Genomic DNA, 17,110 nt, shown 5'->3' with positions numbered 1-17,110 from the left:
TGGATACCTTATGGGAATGTGGGGATGGAAAAACACAGTGAGAACAGAACACAAATTAATAGCTCAATAAATTACTTTGCCTCATTGCTTGAAAATTCCACCTAGAATTTTTAATGTCTCAGTACCCATAGTTCAGTTTGGAATTATACATTCAGAAGGAGAAATGGGACACACACAAAGGGGAAAATGTACATGGGCTCAATCATTTCCAATCCAGAGATTTTGTGTCTGATTCAGAGAAACCTCAGCAGGCAAGTCAACCACACAGGAGGTGGAGATTATACTGTTCCTGTGTGTGAATATTTCTAAATGAGCTGTACCTTTCTACAATCCTGATTTTATCAGTGAGTTTGTGGTTATCAAACCACATATGAAATCTCATAAATGGTAGTCCACCATCCAACTTGCACTGTATGCAGTCATCTGTTAAAAGAATTCTTCCTTTGAGACGTATTTCTTTTCACAGAGCATTTAAAACTTAGTTGCCAGTTTGATCTGAATTTACTTATACTTATATTGCCATTTACTACTGTGGCATAATGTTCATAACACATCTTCACCCCTTGATGTAAAAATATTCAAAGCACAAGATCGAGACTAGACATAGGGGATTGGAATAAACGGCTGCCTGGGGGTTCTGTCAGTTCAGTAGAGTTGTGCTAGCAGTGAAGAGAGTGGTTAACACTTACATGTGTCCCCTGATGGTTTTAAGGGCTTTATAGGTATCAACTATTTCAGTCCTTCCAACTCAATGAGGCTGCTATTATTATCCCCATGTTATAGGTTAGGAGAACCGAGGTGGAGACTTTCAGTGATCGTCCAAGTTCACATAGCTTATAGGAAGCTGTTTGGGATGTGAGCCTAGTAGTTTGACAACTGAATTGCTCCTCTTAAACATTCTACTTGACATCATACTTTCCTAGGATGGAAGGGGGATACCGTCACCTTTATTCCCATCCTTCCCTGACCCAACCCAAATAAAATGTATGCATAAGCTTCCATTTCAGAAACAAAACAAATTAGGAAGTTTGTGCTTATTGCAGAGAAAAGTATGTCAAAGCATTTAAAAATAAGTTTTTATTTGAACCATACATAATACATATCTGATATTATTTATTTGTATTATGTAAAATTAAGATCAGAAGGAAGTACAACGTGAAGGTCTACTTTTTCATTTAACTTGATATCATAAGAATTTTTCACTTGAGTAGTTTTTAAAATATAAACTTATATTGTAAAATATATGAAGTTTTAGATTGTTCCCATCTTTTCACAGTTCTAGATAAAGGTAGTGAAAAATATTCTTGTATTCTCATGATCATTTTCTTAAAACATTTTCTGAAGTGAATCTATGGGATAAATCATATAAGCATATACAAGGTTTTGAAACACTTTCCCAGATTGTCTCCTCAAAGTAGTCTTGCTTTATATTCCCACAAATAATGCACAGGTGCCCTTTGCAATATGAGCTCAGCAACACTGGGTATTTCATTCACGTTTCTGTGTTACTAGCAAGGTCAAAAGGTTTGTTATATGTTATTGGGCTGTCTTAATTTCTTCTGCAAATGTCTATTTTCTTTGGTGTAGAGATAAAGGTGTTTTTCTTATTGTATTCCAAGTATGATTTCCCTAGAAAGAATAAGCAACCCTTGGCTTTTCCATAGGTTATAAATATTTTTTCCTAGTTTTCTGTTTGTTTTTACTTTGCTTAACATGATTTTTAAATGAAAGTTTTAAAATGTAGTTTAAATGTATCAAAAATTGCCTCGATAGTTTTCTCCTTTATTTTCAGGTTGAGAATAGCTACCTTCATTTTAATATTGGAAAAAAAATCAACTTAATATCTTCTCTAGTTATTTTTGGTTTAATTTAAAAAATTTTCACAGTGTAACTGACCTGAAACATACTTTGGCAAAAATTGATACTAAAATAGTTTGCATGTACTAGTATCTTAATAATATTGAATTGTCTTAGTTTATCAATGTTTTCTTTTGCTTTTCACTAAGTTTTCATAGTTTTCTTCATATGAAGCCTACAATTTCTCTTCAATTTTATCTCAAAATACTATGTATCTTGGATGCTGTTATGAAAAATATATATTGGCTTTCTAACTTTTTATTTTATTCCAGACTATAAGCAAGATATGAATTACATATATACATATGGTACATATTTATCTATCTATATAATTAATCAGCTTCTTGAAATCCCTAATTAATTTTAATGCTTTTAAATTCATTCTGATAGGTTTTACAAAAGCTGCAGGTTATACACAAAGATGGTCAGAACCATCTACAAAACAGATTCTATCTTCTTTTCTAATTGTTTTATGTCATTGTTTTATTGCATATGTAGAACTTCTAGAATAATATTAAATGGTGATAAAAACAAGTATCATTTTCTTGTTCCTTGTTTTAGTTGTTCCTTCCTAAGCAGAATATTGGCTGCTGTTGAGATAATTTACTCAAAAATATTTAAGCTTCTAATTTGTGCCAGGTACTCCAAAGATTCTAGAGAAAAAGGTAAAGAATAAACAAGATAAATAAGTAGATATATTAGTTTAGTCAATGCTAAATGTTAAGGGTAAAAAAATAAAAATATCCAGACAACAGAGTAAGGTATTTGGGTAGGTTGGCTCTAGATAGATAGGATAGCCAGAGAAGAACTCATTGAGAAGTTAATTGTTGAGTAAAGACCTTAAGGAGGGGCGCCTGGGCGGCTCAGTCTGTTAAGCCTCTGACTTCCGCTCAGGTCATGATCTTAGGGTCCTGGGCTTGAGCCCAGCATCAGGCTCCCTACTCAGCAGGGACTCTGCTTCTCCCCCCCCCCCCAACTTGTGCACTCTCTCTGTCTCAAATAAATAAATAAAATCTTTAACAAACAAAAAGACCATAAGGATGTGAAAGAGCTAGTCGTGTTGATACTGGGCAAAAATTACCCCCAGAAGAAGAAGCAGCAAATGTAAAAGCCCAAAGATAGGAGTTCGGCGTATTTGAATAATAACCTGATCGTCAAAGATCTGGAAGTTAAAGAGGCACCAGCCCATGTAGAATTACAGATTATAATAAGCACTTTGGTTTTTATTCTGAGTAAGGTGGGAAGTTAAGAAAGGGTCTTGAAAGAAACTTGATTAGATTTTTTCTTTTTTTAGGAAGAAATAGTGAACCTTGAACATGAAACGTTTTATCAAGAGAATTATACAAGAGGCTCAAGGATTTTCTGTATCCATAAAACAAAAGTAAAAACAAAAATGGAAGTGAACTTTAAGTGGGTTATTAGAAAGTAAAATATCATTCCCCACAGCAAAGGGCATTACACATTGGGGAAAACAACAGTACACTTGCCTTAAAAATTATTACAAAATTTAAATGAAATAATGTGTAAAATATTCAGTTGATTTTTAGCAAATAAACAGTAAATACCCAATCTTGTTAACATATCATTATTAAAATTATTTCAACATGTCATTACATAGCAAGAACATTGCCATAGAAATATATACACTATTTGTAAGAAATGTAAATTTCACTTTTTAAAATGGAATTAAACTTTATTAATCTAGTCATACACCTTATCCCTTTAAATTTTCAGTCATGTAATTTTAGGATATTTTCTCAATGGTGACTTTAGCCTCATAGCAAACCTGGCTCTCTTGAAGGTAAATCCTAGGTATTTTTTTCTTAAATATACTTTACTTTTTAGAGCAATTTTAGATTCACAGTAAAATTGAGTGGAAGATACAGATCTTTCTCCTATACCACTTGCCCCCACACATGCACAGCCTTTTCCATTCTCAGTATCCCTCACCAGAGTGGTACATTTGTTACAACTGATAAACCTAAGTTGACACATTATTACCACTCAAAGCCCACTGTTTAGACTAGGATTTACACTTGGTGTTGTATATTTTGTGGGTTTGGACAAATGTAATGATACATGTCCTTCATCATAGTATCACAAAAAGTGATATATGACTTTATCACTTTATCACACCTAAAAATCCTCTGTGCTCCACATATTCAGCCCTCACTCCCTGACAACCATTGATCTTTTTACTCCCTCCAAACTTTTTCTTTTCCAGAATGTCATGTAGTTAAAATTATACAGTATGTAACTTTTTCTTGGTTTCTTTCCTTTTCCCCCCAAATTTATTTATTTATTTATTTATTTATTTATTTATTTAGCATGAATTAGGGGAGGGCAGGGGAAGAGGGACAGAGAGAATCTCAAGCAGACTCCACGCTAAGTAGGGAGCCCCATAGGGGGCTCGATCTTACAACCCCGACATCATGATCTGAGCAGAAATCAAGAGTCCGACACTTAACTGACTAAGCCACCCAGTTGCCCCGATTTCTTTCATTTAATAATATGCATTTAAGTTTGATCCATGTCTTTCTGTGGTTTGATAGCTTGTTTCTTTTTAGCACTGAATAATATTCCATTGTCTGAATGTACCTTAGTTTATTTAGCTATTCACCTATTGAAGGACATCTTGGTTGCTTCCAAGTTTTGGCAATTATGAGTAAGCTGCTATAAATACGCAGGTTTTTGTGTAGACATAAGTTTTCAATGCCTTTGGGTAAATATCAAGGAGCACTAGAGCTGGACGGTATGGTAAGAGTATTTATTTTTATAAGACACTTTTAAACTGTCTTCCAAAATGTCTGTCCCATTTTGTGTTCCCACCAGCAATGAATAACCATTTCTGTTGCTCCATATTCCCTTAAGCATTTGATATTATCGGTGTTTGGATTTTGGTTATTCTTTTTTTTTTATGTTATGTTAGTCACCATACAATACATCACCAGTTTTTGGTGCAGTGATCCGTGATTCATTGTTTTTGTACAACACCCAGTGCTCCATGCAGTACGTTCCCTCCTTAATACCCACCACTGGGCTAACCCATCCCCCCACCCCCCTCCCCTTTAGAACCCTCAGTTTGTTTCTCAGAGTCCATAGTCCCTCATGGTTCGTCTCCCCCTCCAATTCCCCCCCTTCATTTTTCCCTTCCTTCTCCTAATGTCCTCCATGCTGTTCCTTATGTTCCACAAATAAGTGAAACCATATGATAATTGACTTTCTCTGCTTGACTTATTTCACTTAGCATAATCTCCTCCAGTCCCATCCATGTTGATGTAAAAGTTGGGTATTCATCCTTTCTGATGGCTGAGTAATATTCCATTGTATATATGGACCCCATCTATTGAAAGGCATCTCGGCTCTTTCCACAGTTTGGCTATTGCGGACATTGCTGCTATGAACATTGGAGTGCATGTGGCCCTTCTTTTCACTACATCTGTGTCTTTGGAGTATATACCCAGTAGTGCAATTACTGGGTCATAAGGTAGTTCTATTTTTAATTTTTTGAGGAATCTCCACACTGTTTTCCAAAGTGGCGGTACCAACTTGCATTCCCACCAACAGTGTAAGAGGGTTCCCCTTTCTCCACAACCTCTCCAACATTTGTTGTTTCTTGCCTTGTCAATTTTTGCCATTCTAACTGGTGTAAGGTGGTATCTCAATGGATTTTGGTTATTCTAATAGATATGTAGTGATAGCTTATTGCTCTCTTTATTTGTATTTCTCTCATAACATATAATGTGGAGCATCTTTTCATATACTTATTTATCATCTGTGTATCTTCTTTGGTGAAGTGTCTATAAAGGTCTTTGATCCACTTTTTAAGTAGGTTGTTTTTTGTGCTATTGAGTTTTAAGTCTTCTTTACATATTTTTGATAACAGTCTTTTATCAGATATGTCATTTGAAAATATTTTCTCCCAGTCTGTGACTTGCCTTTTTATTTTCTTAACAGGATCTTTTGCAAAGCAGAAATTTTAAATTTTAATGAAGTCCAGCTTATTAATTCTTTCTTTAATTGTCATACCTTTGATGTTGTATCTAAAAAGTCATTGCCAAATGCAGGGTTATCTAGGTTTCCTCTTATGTTTTTGTCTAAGAGTTTGATAATTTGTGTCTTACATTTAGGTCTGTGATCCATTTTGAGTTCATTTTTGTGAAGGGTATAATGTCTGTCTCTACATCTTTTTTTTTTTTTTTGCATGGGGATGTCCAGTTGTCACACATTATTTATTGAAATAATTGAAAATTATTATTATTTATTGAAAACCATCTTTTCTTTATTGTATTGCTTTCGCTCTTTTGTCAAAGATCAGTTGACTATATTTATAAGAAGTCTATTTCTAGGCTTTCTATTTTATTGCCTTGATTTGTCTATTCTTTTGTCAATACTACTCTGTCTGGATTACTGTAGCTTTATAATAAGTCTTGAAGACAGAGAGTGCCAGACCTCCAACTTTGTTGTTCTTCAATATCGTGTTGGCTATTCTGGGTAATCTTAGGTACTTTTAAATATTAAAATGTGGGCAGGAAATCTAGTTTCTAGCACTAAAAATGTATATGATAAATCAGGAATACACTATCTTATTGTCTTTGAAATTTGCCATCACATTGTAATATGTGGGTCCAAGACAGAATATAATAACTTTTCTTTTTGAATACATGAAATTATGCTAAATTTTCTGTGTTTCTTGGAGATGGTAAGAGGGGAATGATAACATTAATAAAGGTGTGTGTCAGTGTGTAAAGTTATTTGGGTATTAAACAATCTTTGCATTTATTGAATGGCCATGTAATGCATGGACTACACTGCAACCTATTTTACAAAGAAACATTTCAGGTTTAGTTGGAATAAATGAGAGTCAGTGGACTCACTTCTAGGATATCACATTAACAGTTTTTTTGTACAGAATTCTAACTAGTGGTACCCAAGTCATCCTGGATCAATGGCTTGAAAAGGTGGTGGCTCACCTTCTGAAGGTGTGCTCTTGACCTGGACTTTATTTTACAGTGTTCTGCTTTTCAAACATTCTGATGGAGTCACTTACTTCTAGAAACAAATGAAGTAAGAGAAATCTGTTTTTATTAGCCTTTATGTGACATAAAATATGATAAGGGCTACTTGTGGTATCTGTTCTCTAATGTGGAAGGACTTTTGCTGACAGCTAGTTTAAGTCAAAAGTGACAAGAGGGCTTTATCTCTTGGTCTCTTATCTCATACCAGATAAGAAATATCTTTAGTTACGCAGGTGTCCAGCCCTTTCTTGCAGTTTACCCACAATGAGATCTGAGATAAACAACATTGCCTTGCTATAAGCCTAAAAAGATTTTTAAGAAGTTATTTTTCCAGTTGCAAAAATACTAAAAAGAAAGCAAATGAGATTATCAGATACAAGAGAACATTCCAGAAAATTACATTTATCAATAGAGTCAAGCATTTCAAATATTGTGTTTATTCTCATTAATTCAAAATGACCAGCCCTATATATATATATTTTGACCAGCCCTATATAGGGAAGCCCCGTTCTTGTATCCACAGAATCCACTGTTCACTTGAGCAGTGCTGTAATGTTAACAAAAGTTGGCATCTTGTGAAATTCTGTTGCTCTACTTGCTTTTTGAAGAATTTGAGGTTTTATTCCACATGACCATTTCAGATTGTGAACTTTATTATGTAAGGCATTTTCTTTACATCCTATCAACAACAACAACAATAACAACAACAACAAAACTTTCTGAGATATATGCAGTTATGTAACTGAACATGTTTTTCTCCTTTCACTTTGATTATCAAGCTTAAATAAAAAATGAAGCCTAGTTTTGTTTTGTTTTTATACCGGTTATGGCTTATATATTAGAATTTATTTTTTTTGTCTCGGCTTTTTCTTCTAATAGTTTTTTTCTTTTAATTCTTTAATTTTATATCTATTTTCTTGTGTGTTAGCTGTCCCACATTTTTGTGAGTAAAGGTTGTGTATGCATGGATGAATAAATGTTGCTTACCAAAACTTTCTAACTTCTTTAGAAACTTTTAAAGGTTTACCACTCTTAGCCAGTATGTCCAACACAGAAAATTACCCTCACTGGAGAACACTAATAATCAGTCAGAATTCAGAACAAAAAGTTAAGTTAGGGGAGGGGACTACGCCAAGTCAAATAAAGTGTATCAGCACTTCAAAAGCAGCTCACAAAAGTTATAACTTGATATTACCAGTCGTTTATAAGGGTTTTTTTTTTTTTAGAATTATATTTTTCTAGTAAACTAGTGCTTGATAAGGCACGTAATAATGATTTATCATAGGCTGACTCACAGAATTACACAACCTCTCATATATCCTTTGAATTTTTTACAGTAAAGGGATACCTTTATAAATGCCTTTCCATCTTAGATTTTTAAAATGAATATTATTTTAATACCCAAATTTGTATATAGTTTTAATAATTTCAAAAAATAGTAATTCTGCTTTCCCTTATAAAAACCATTTTCCACAAATCTTTGAAAGAGAACTCTATTTGAATATTATATCCAGCTTAAAATCATACATTTCACAAGATTCCTGGGTGTCTCAGTTCATTAAGCATCTGATTCTTGATTTCGGCTCAAGTCATGATCTCAGGGTCATGAGATGAAGCCCAGCATGGGGCTCTGCGCTCAGCAGGGAGTCTGCTTGGACATTCTCTCTTCCTCTGCCTCTGCTCTGCCCCCCACTTGTTCTCTCATGCTCTCTCTCTCTAAAATAAATAAGTATATCTTTAAAATAAAATAAAATAATCCATTTCAGGAAATGAGAAAAGGCTAGAGACCATTTAACGTGACTGGACAGGTGGGAAATTGTTTTTAAGCTAATAATCCAAAAAACTTGGCATCATTTATTCTGAAAAGACAAGTCAAGAGGGTAAATTGATAAGTCTCTTTAAATACAAAAAAGCTACTTTGTAAGGTAACAGTCCCTTTTCACCTGTTCTTCATCTTCCCAGGTTTGGACTGAAGGAAGAAATAGACTGTGTTTTTTGTTAGGGAAGGGCAAACATAGGGAAAATGTCTTTTCCAGTATGATAGATCAAATACTGACATAGGTTGCCAAGGGTTGTTAGTTTGTTGTGAATTCTTGATCCCTAGGGAATCACTAAGTGTTGATAGACAACTATGTGATTTGAATGATTTAGACAATGGTGCTTGATACTAAATCCCTAGAAGAGATGAAAGTTGTGATATTTTTCTAATTTATGGTTCAGTGATTTTATTGAAGCAGACATAGCATATTCAAAGAGGTATAGTTACTTCTTTGAAAATTAAGCATACAGACAGATGATGTTTCTAAAATTGTATTTATTACAGTTATCTAGTATCTTTTTTTAAAATATTATATTTGGAAAAAGTTATATTTGGCTCCAGCGGCTTCCTATACCATGCTGCACATGCATCTCTTGAGGTATTCAGTATGTTGCATTGGAGTATATATTTCTTTATTTCACTAGATAGTAACTTTTTTGACAGCTAAGATCATGGTGAAAATTACTTGCATTCCTGGAACCTAGCACAATGTTTCATATGATGCCTGCAAACTGAGATGTAGATGAATGGAGAAAGGGAGAAAGCAAAAGGAAAGAAAATGAAATTCACTTTTTGGCTCATGTCTTAAAAAGCTGATCCTGTCATTTTGGCTTATAGCTATAAGGTGGCAGAGAGTATGCCACCACCAAGAAATTCACTCATTTACTCTTTCATTTAATCAATCATCTTAGAGTTAGGAGCTTTACTTTTCTTTCCTCTAGAGCCATGATCTTTCTGGAGTCTTGATGACTTGGAAAGACAGTAAATAATCTGAAAACCCTTCCACACAATACATATTTATTAATTGAACAACTGAAATCTTAGCAAGGTGAAAGTTTTTTTTAATTTTTTTTTTTATTTAAGGCAAAAGTATATTGATGCCAAAATGGAGCATCCTCTGACAAACTGTCTTTCACATTCTTGCTTTTTAGTTTCCATACACACTTTTCTTTCTTCGAGAGACCTAATTTCAAGTTAACCAATTTAGCTGAAAATATTCCTGCACTTTCAGTGTTCCTCTGCTCTAATATTTATGTGAATATTCTCTTAGTGAGGAGGCAAAAAAAATCTATTGTTGTAAAGATAGTGATCATTCATTGTGACCCCACAAGATATATCACTTCATGTATATGATTTCTTTTTCTCTTGCTTTTAAATTTGACTTAACATGTACATTCACTCTTTGAAGATCAGGAAACTAAAGAATTTGTTCAATGTTACACACAAAGTTATGGGAAGAAGCAGGGATTGGAACATAGTTTAGAGTTCTCATATGTTTGGGCTCACTCATCAGAATGTATGTACTCATGTGGATTTTACTGTAAATTTATGTTTGCCTATGTCATAGATTTTATTTCCATTTTAATTCACAGTCAATGTTGAGATGACCCAGCTGAGGGGCTATCAGAATTCTGATCACAATGAATTGTAATTGTGCATTTACTTGTCTGTTTAATTAAAAAACAGATGAGGGGCACCTGGATGGTTCAGTTGGTTAAGTATTGGACCCTTGGTTTTGGCTCATGTCATGATCTCAGGGTCATGAGATCGAGCCTGTGTCAGGTTCCACCCTGAGCGTGGAGCCTGCTTAAGATTCTCTCTCTCCCTCCCCTCCCCAGCACACACACACACACACACACACACACACACACACATACACACTCTCTCTCTCTCTCTCTCTCTAAAATAAATAAATAAAATCTTAAAAAAAATTGAGTTCTCTGAGGGCAAAGATGGGTGTTCTCTCTTTGTAGTTGTTCTTGCAGGAGTACTGTTGGTTACAAACCTCATTTTCGGGGCACCTGGGTGGCTCAGTTGTTAAGCGTCTGCCTTCGGCTCAGGTCATGATCCCAGGGTCCTGGGATCAAGCCCTGCATCGGGCTCCCTGCTCTGCGGGAAGCCTGCTTCTCCCTCTCCCACGCCCCCTGCTTGTGTTCCCTCTCTCACTGTGTCTCTCTCCGTCAAATAAATAAATAGTAAAAAAACCACAAAAACCTCATTTTCTTCTTTGAATTTCAGTTTTTTTTATGTGTCAGAATGCTTTGTGTATTAGGGGACTATGAGACAGGGAATCAGTCAGGATAGTTCAATTCTCTTGTCTGTAGTTGAGTTAGGAGTGTGTGTGTGATACAATGCAAAATGAAAGAAAGTCTGTTGAGAGCTTGCTGCAAGTTTTTCTTGCCTAAAGTAAGGAAAGAGTTTGTATTCTTCTGCAATTGCATGTTTTACCATGAGAATATGATCGCTGGAGCTGTTTCAACCATTTTAAACATAAAAATCAAAATTCTGAAAATGGCAGAGCAGAAAGATGGAAGAATTTGACTACATTGTAGTTTTCTGAATTAATAACCTTTGAAATTTCTTAATCCCTTTTGTTGGGATCGATGATTTAATTAGAGCAATTACCTTATCTGCCATTTGTTCACCTCAGTTTATAACAAATTTTTCTACGCAATCAAATGTGGGCACAGTTGTGACAGAGAAGTTTCCTTCTCCTAACTGGCAAACATGCGGGGACTTCTATAGCATTTAGGGAAGAGCCAGATGCTACTCACTTTGAGCAGATTCAGCTGCTTCATACAGGTTCAGAACACTTAAAAAACAAAACAAAACAAAACAAAACAAAACCTCCTCATTCACCTATGTTAGGCCAAGACAGTGACACAAAAATCACTGGTGTGCTGGTAAAAGTTAACAACTGGTTTCCCTAAAACAAAACAAAACAGTGCATACATATAAATGTATTGTTTTACTGATATAAAGGATGTGTAGCGCACAGTTTACAAATAATAGTAAAGTATGCAATAATGTTTACTGTAGGTTCCATGAAGCCAATTGAGTCTCACATAATGCTTTGTTTGGTTTTTGCCAAATTTATATATCTACAGACAAGCTGTAGTTGCCACTGATGGATGCTTGTATTTCAACATTACTGTTGGTTGATATTTTTATTTGTGTTAAGAAAGACAAAATGAAACTGTAAACACATGTTGGAATTTCACTCAATTGCCAATTACATGACCAACTTCTCTGCTGAATCAGATCATAGTTTTCAAGTACTGGAAGAATATTTCCTAATATTTTGTCTATTCACAGTGTAACAGATACAGCCATAATATACTTGGTTTACACTGCTCTATCAAGACTGGATGTTTAATGTTAGCCAATTACTGTGGTATAAATATTCTCGCAACTGCTGACTTTAGCTACTGACATTGTGTCAAAGAACATAGAACTGGGAAGAGGTGTGCAGTGGCCTACTACAATATTTCTTCCATATAGAAATGAGAGAGATAAATAATACCAATAACAAAGATAATTATAAGATATACTAAAATAATTGGGAAGTGATGAGGTTTGAGTATTTAATACATGCAAAATTTACTGAATTGTAAATTTATGTAATTTAATTTTTAATAATAGTTGTGTTTAACAACCAACTTGGAAAATTCCTGAAAATTAAATAATCAGAATTCATAATCTGGTATGAGCCAGCTGAAGCTCACTACTATAGTCTATGGTTCATCACAGAAATAAGTAATTCGTTTGCCTCGTTCGGTGTATCTAGTTTTGAGTAACAGATGATTTAGAACCTCCCGTTTCAATCAGATGTACTTTTTTTTTTTAGGCAAATAATTCTACTGGCAGATTGTTTTTTCTTTCTGCTCTCAAGAGTTAATGCCAGTATTGACATGATATAGTAGTTGAGGACCCAAATCTAATTATCTTAAGCTGCTCATGAATTCCATATCCCCAAATTTACATAATAGACTTAAATATTATAACTTCTGTTATAAGTAACAATTGGACTTTCCTTCAAAGAATAGATGTCAATCAAAGCCTGGGAATTGGGCATTTATTTTTTTGTGGGTCAAAATTTGGCAAGTTGTTTGTGTGTGATATTCAAATAAACTAGTTTTATTTAAATTATGTTATTGTTAGCCTGAAACTTCATATAATTTTTCCAGTTTTCATTTACAAATCAACTCAGCCCCTTTTGTTAAAGCTGGTGAGTATGTGAAAGTGATTTTCTTTCTACTCAGTGGACATAAATTTAGTGATTCAAGACTAATATAGCCTTGACTTTTCAGGTTTATTTAAATCAGAAAGGGAACAAAATTAAGGAGTTGAAAAGTGATATCAACAGTTTTACAATACTATCTTATAATTTGTCTTTTCCAATTTATGTTCAAAGAACAGCTCATTATGTTTCTATTCCTGTAGAGAATTTCTTTTTCTTTTTAAAGATTTTATTTATTTATTTGAGAGAGAGAGAATGAGAGGGAAGAGGGTCAGAGGGAGAAGCAGACTCCCTGCTGAGCAGGGAGCCCGATGTGGGACTCGATCCTGCGACTCCAGGATCATGACCTGAGCCGAAGGCAGTCGCTTAACCAACTGAGCCACCCAGGCGCCCCCTGTAGAGAATTTCTGATATTTACAAAACATTCCTTTTCGGGGATGTTTTCTCAGTCATGATTGTATGCACCATTGCTTTCTTTTGTTTTATGTTAAGTCAATGGAAAGAAAAGAAAACTACAGAAATAATCTTTCCTTCTTTAAATTTCATATTAAATGATGGTTTGTTTTTGAACTTGAGCAATCAGCTGATTTAGAAGAAAGGATACATAAATTTGGTATTAGATCAAACAATACCTAATTCTGCTCCAAATGCTTGAAAAACATATGTGAATTAAGTAAAATGTTGTTGAAATTGAGATCTCTCTTATCTCAGTAGGGCCAGGAAACAGAGAAATAATTATTTTTCCATAGCTCCATACTGGGATCTGGCTGAATTTTGCCCATTCTGCCTAACTGACTTGTGTTTACAGGTACATTACAGTTGAATGCATGAGTAACTTGCTATATGAAATGTTAAATAGGATAAAAAAATTTATCCCTATTGCTATAGACATGATACTATTAATCTTGCGTAATTTGACACAATGTCTAGGCAATTCAAGAGCAATATTTTCTATTATCTAATAAGGCACATAATTGAGAAAAAAAATGGGGCTATAATGCTGACTTCTGTTTTTAAACCCAACCTTTTGTTTTTTGGTATTTTCAAAGACTTTACTTAAAAATTATCTTAATATTAATGTTGTATATGTTTTCTCTACTTACTGTCTTTATAAACATATAAAATTGATCTTTTTTCCAAGTATCTCTGTGCTAAAATATTATGAAATGGTTACATTTCATAAGTATAATTTATCAATATCTCATTTGAGAAATTTTAAATATAAACTAAGATTCCAAAGTTCTACTTTCAAGTACTTCTAATAATTATTAATGATAAGATAGAAGGGCAATGATTAATATGCTGATTTTTAAAAGAACTATATTAATTTTAAATTCTTTTCCACCAAAATAATTTTTCCAGAATATGTCTTGATTGAAAGAATATATATCCTGGATGTATTTTCCCTTGTCAGACTTATGCATGAAGTTTTTGATGATTTCTAAGGCATTTAAAAAGAAAATTTTATTTACCAAAGCTGATTATTTGCCACATAATGAAACAGTGAAATTTGCTACCCTGGAGAATCATTCACATATCCAGCGTAAAGAAGGAAGACATTTTTAGGAATAAATTCTGTAAGGTTTTCTTACTGATAGCTTGATACAAAATAAGGCAAAAGCAGACTTGTTGGCTTAGGGAAACGCTCCAAGATTTTAGGTTGTAGATACTGCCAAATTGCCTTTCTCCTTTTCATCTCATTAAAAAAAGCAGAAGACTAGAGTTCGATCCGTAGCGGGAGCGGAGAGCGGACCCCAGAGAGCCCTGAGCAGCCCCACCGCCGCCGCCGGCCTAGTTACCATCACACCCCGGGAGGAGCCGCAGCTGCCGCCGCCGGCCCCACTCACCATCACCGCAACCACGAGCAGCGAGGCCGAGACCCAGCAGCCGCCCGCCGCCCCCGCCCTCAGCGCTGCCGACACCAAGCCCGGCACCACGGGCAGCGGCGGCCCGGGCGGCCTCACATCGGCGGCGCCTGCCGGCGGGGACAAGAACATCATCGCAACGAAGGTTTTGGGAACAGTAAAATGGTTCAATGTAAGAAACGGATATGGTTTCATCAACAGGAATGACACCAAGGAAGATGTATTTGGACACCAGACTGCCATAAAGAAGAATAACCCCAGGAAGTACCTTCGCAGTGTAGGAGATGGAGAGACTGTGGAGTTTGATGTTGTTGAAGGAGAAAAGGGTGCGGAGGCAGCAAATGTGACAGGCCCTGGCGGAGTTCCAGTGCATGGCAGTAAATATGCAGCAGATCGTAACCATTATAGACGCTATCCACGTCGCAGGGGTCCTCCACGCAATTACCAGCAGCATTACCAGAATAGCGAGAGTGGGGAAAAGAACGAGGGATCGGAAAGTGCTCCCGAAGGCCAGGCCCAACAGCGCCGGCCCTACCGCGGGCGACGGCTCCCACCTTACTACATGCGGAGACCCTCTGGGCGTCGACCGCAGTATTCCAACCCTCCTGTGCAGGGAGAAGTGATGGAAGGTGCTGACAACCAGGGTGCAGGAGAACAAGGTAGACCAGTGAGACAGAATATGTATCGGGGTTATAGACCACGATTCCGCAGGGGTCCTCCTCGCCAAAGACAGCCTAGAGAGGATGGCAATGAGGAAGATAAGGAAAATCAAGGAGCTGAGACCCAAGGTCAGCAGCCACCTCAACGTCGGTACCGCCGCAACTTCAATTACAGACGCAGACGCCCAGAAAACCCTAAACCACAAGATGGCGAAGAGACAAAAGCAGCCGATCCACCAGCTGAGAATTCGTCCGCTCCCGAGGCTGAACAGGGCGGCGCTGAGTAAATGCCGGTTTACCATCTCTACCATCATCCGGTTTAGTCATCCAACACGAAGAAATGAAGATGAAATTCCAGCAATAAGAAATGAACAAAAGATTGGAGCTGAAGACCTTAAGTGCTTGCTTTTTGCCCACTGACCAGATAAATAGAACTATCTGCATTATCTATGCAGCATGGGGTTTTTATTATTTTTACCTAAAGACGTCTCTTTTTGGTAATGACAAATGTGTTTTTTTTTTAAAAAACAAACCTGGTTTTTCTCAATACACCTTTACAGGTTTTTAAATTGTTTCATATCTGGTCCAGTTGAGATTTTTAAGAACCTCATTTTTAATTTGTAATGAAAAGTTTACAACTTGATTTTTTCAAAAAAATCAACAAACGGCAAGCACCCGTTAATAAAGGTCTTAAATAATTTAAAAAAACCCAGAAGACTATAAAGTGGTTACATTTTATTTAAACCTTGGTTGACAGATATTAATTAAATCTACTTAAGTGTACATCAGATTTCTAGAGCATATCTGTTCATTCAAATATATGCACAAATCACATTACACAAAATTGAAATTGGTGTTAATAAATCCAAACCAAAGGAATGAGGACAATTTCCTTTTAAACTTTTATTTCAATGTGCATGTGTTAATATGACCCTTTGGAATTGCAAGGAAGAGGCCCATTCTCATTTTATCTAAATATTTTTTAAGTCCTATAGTAACAGTGATTTGTAGTAAGGATCCACTGACAAGCAAAGTGGACTGAACTCTTCACTGTAAACCAGTTCCAGGGGAATACTATTACACAGTCTGCCTGGGACATAGAACAGGGACTTCATTCCGGATCTGGATTGGCATGTTGAAGAAATGCAGGGGCCACCATTTACACTGTTCTGCCTTGTAGGGAGCTCATCATTTATGTTGTAGCCTATGTGGACAGCTCCCCCAATGCCTGGAGTTGTGCAAAGCATCACCCTGTCCAATACACATAGATCTAAAACACGTGTTTATTTTGTCTCCTCAAAATTGCAGCTATCAATTTCTGCTCTTACTCTACAACACAGCTATAAGAGCATAGAATTGGGGGTGCCTAGGTGGCTCAGTTGGTTAAGCATCTGCCTTTGGCTCAGGTCTCCATCCCAGGGTCCTGGGATGGAGCCCTGAGTTGGGCCCCCTGCTCAGTGGGGAGCCTGCTTCTCCCTCTCCCTCTGCCTGCCACTGCCCCTGGCACGCACACTCTCTCTCTCTCTCTCTGTCAAATAAATACATAAAATGTTTTTTTATAAAGAGCATACATATGGAGTTTGTGATGGTTAATTTTATATGTCAACTTGACTGGGCTAAAAGATGCCTAGATAGCTGTAAAACATCATTTC

General features: G+C 35.9%; 1 pseudogene; it reads left to right on the top strand.

Annotated features, from left to right (window-relative positions):
• LOC113922402 overlaps nt 1–15,976 on the top strand; it is a 98,048-nt pseudogene extending 82,072 nt beyond the window's left edge.
• The last annotated feature ends 1,134 nt before the right edge of the window (nt 15,977–17,110 follow it).

The sequence above is a fragment of the Zalophus californianus genome, chromosome 9 (genome assembly GCF_009762305.2).
Source record: "Zalophus californianus isolate mZalCal1 chromosome 9, mZalCal1.pri.v2, whole genome shotgun sequence".
Taxonomy (NCBI): Eukaryota; Metazoa; Chordata; class Mammalia; order Carnivora; family Otariidae; genus Zalophus; species Zalophus californianus.
Note: the sequence above shows the minus strand (reverse complement) of the source record. Positions and strands in the feature narration are given on the sequence as shown.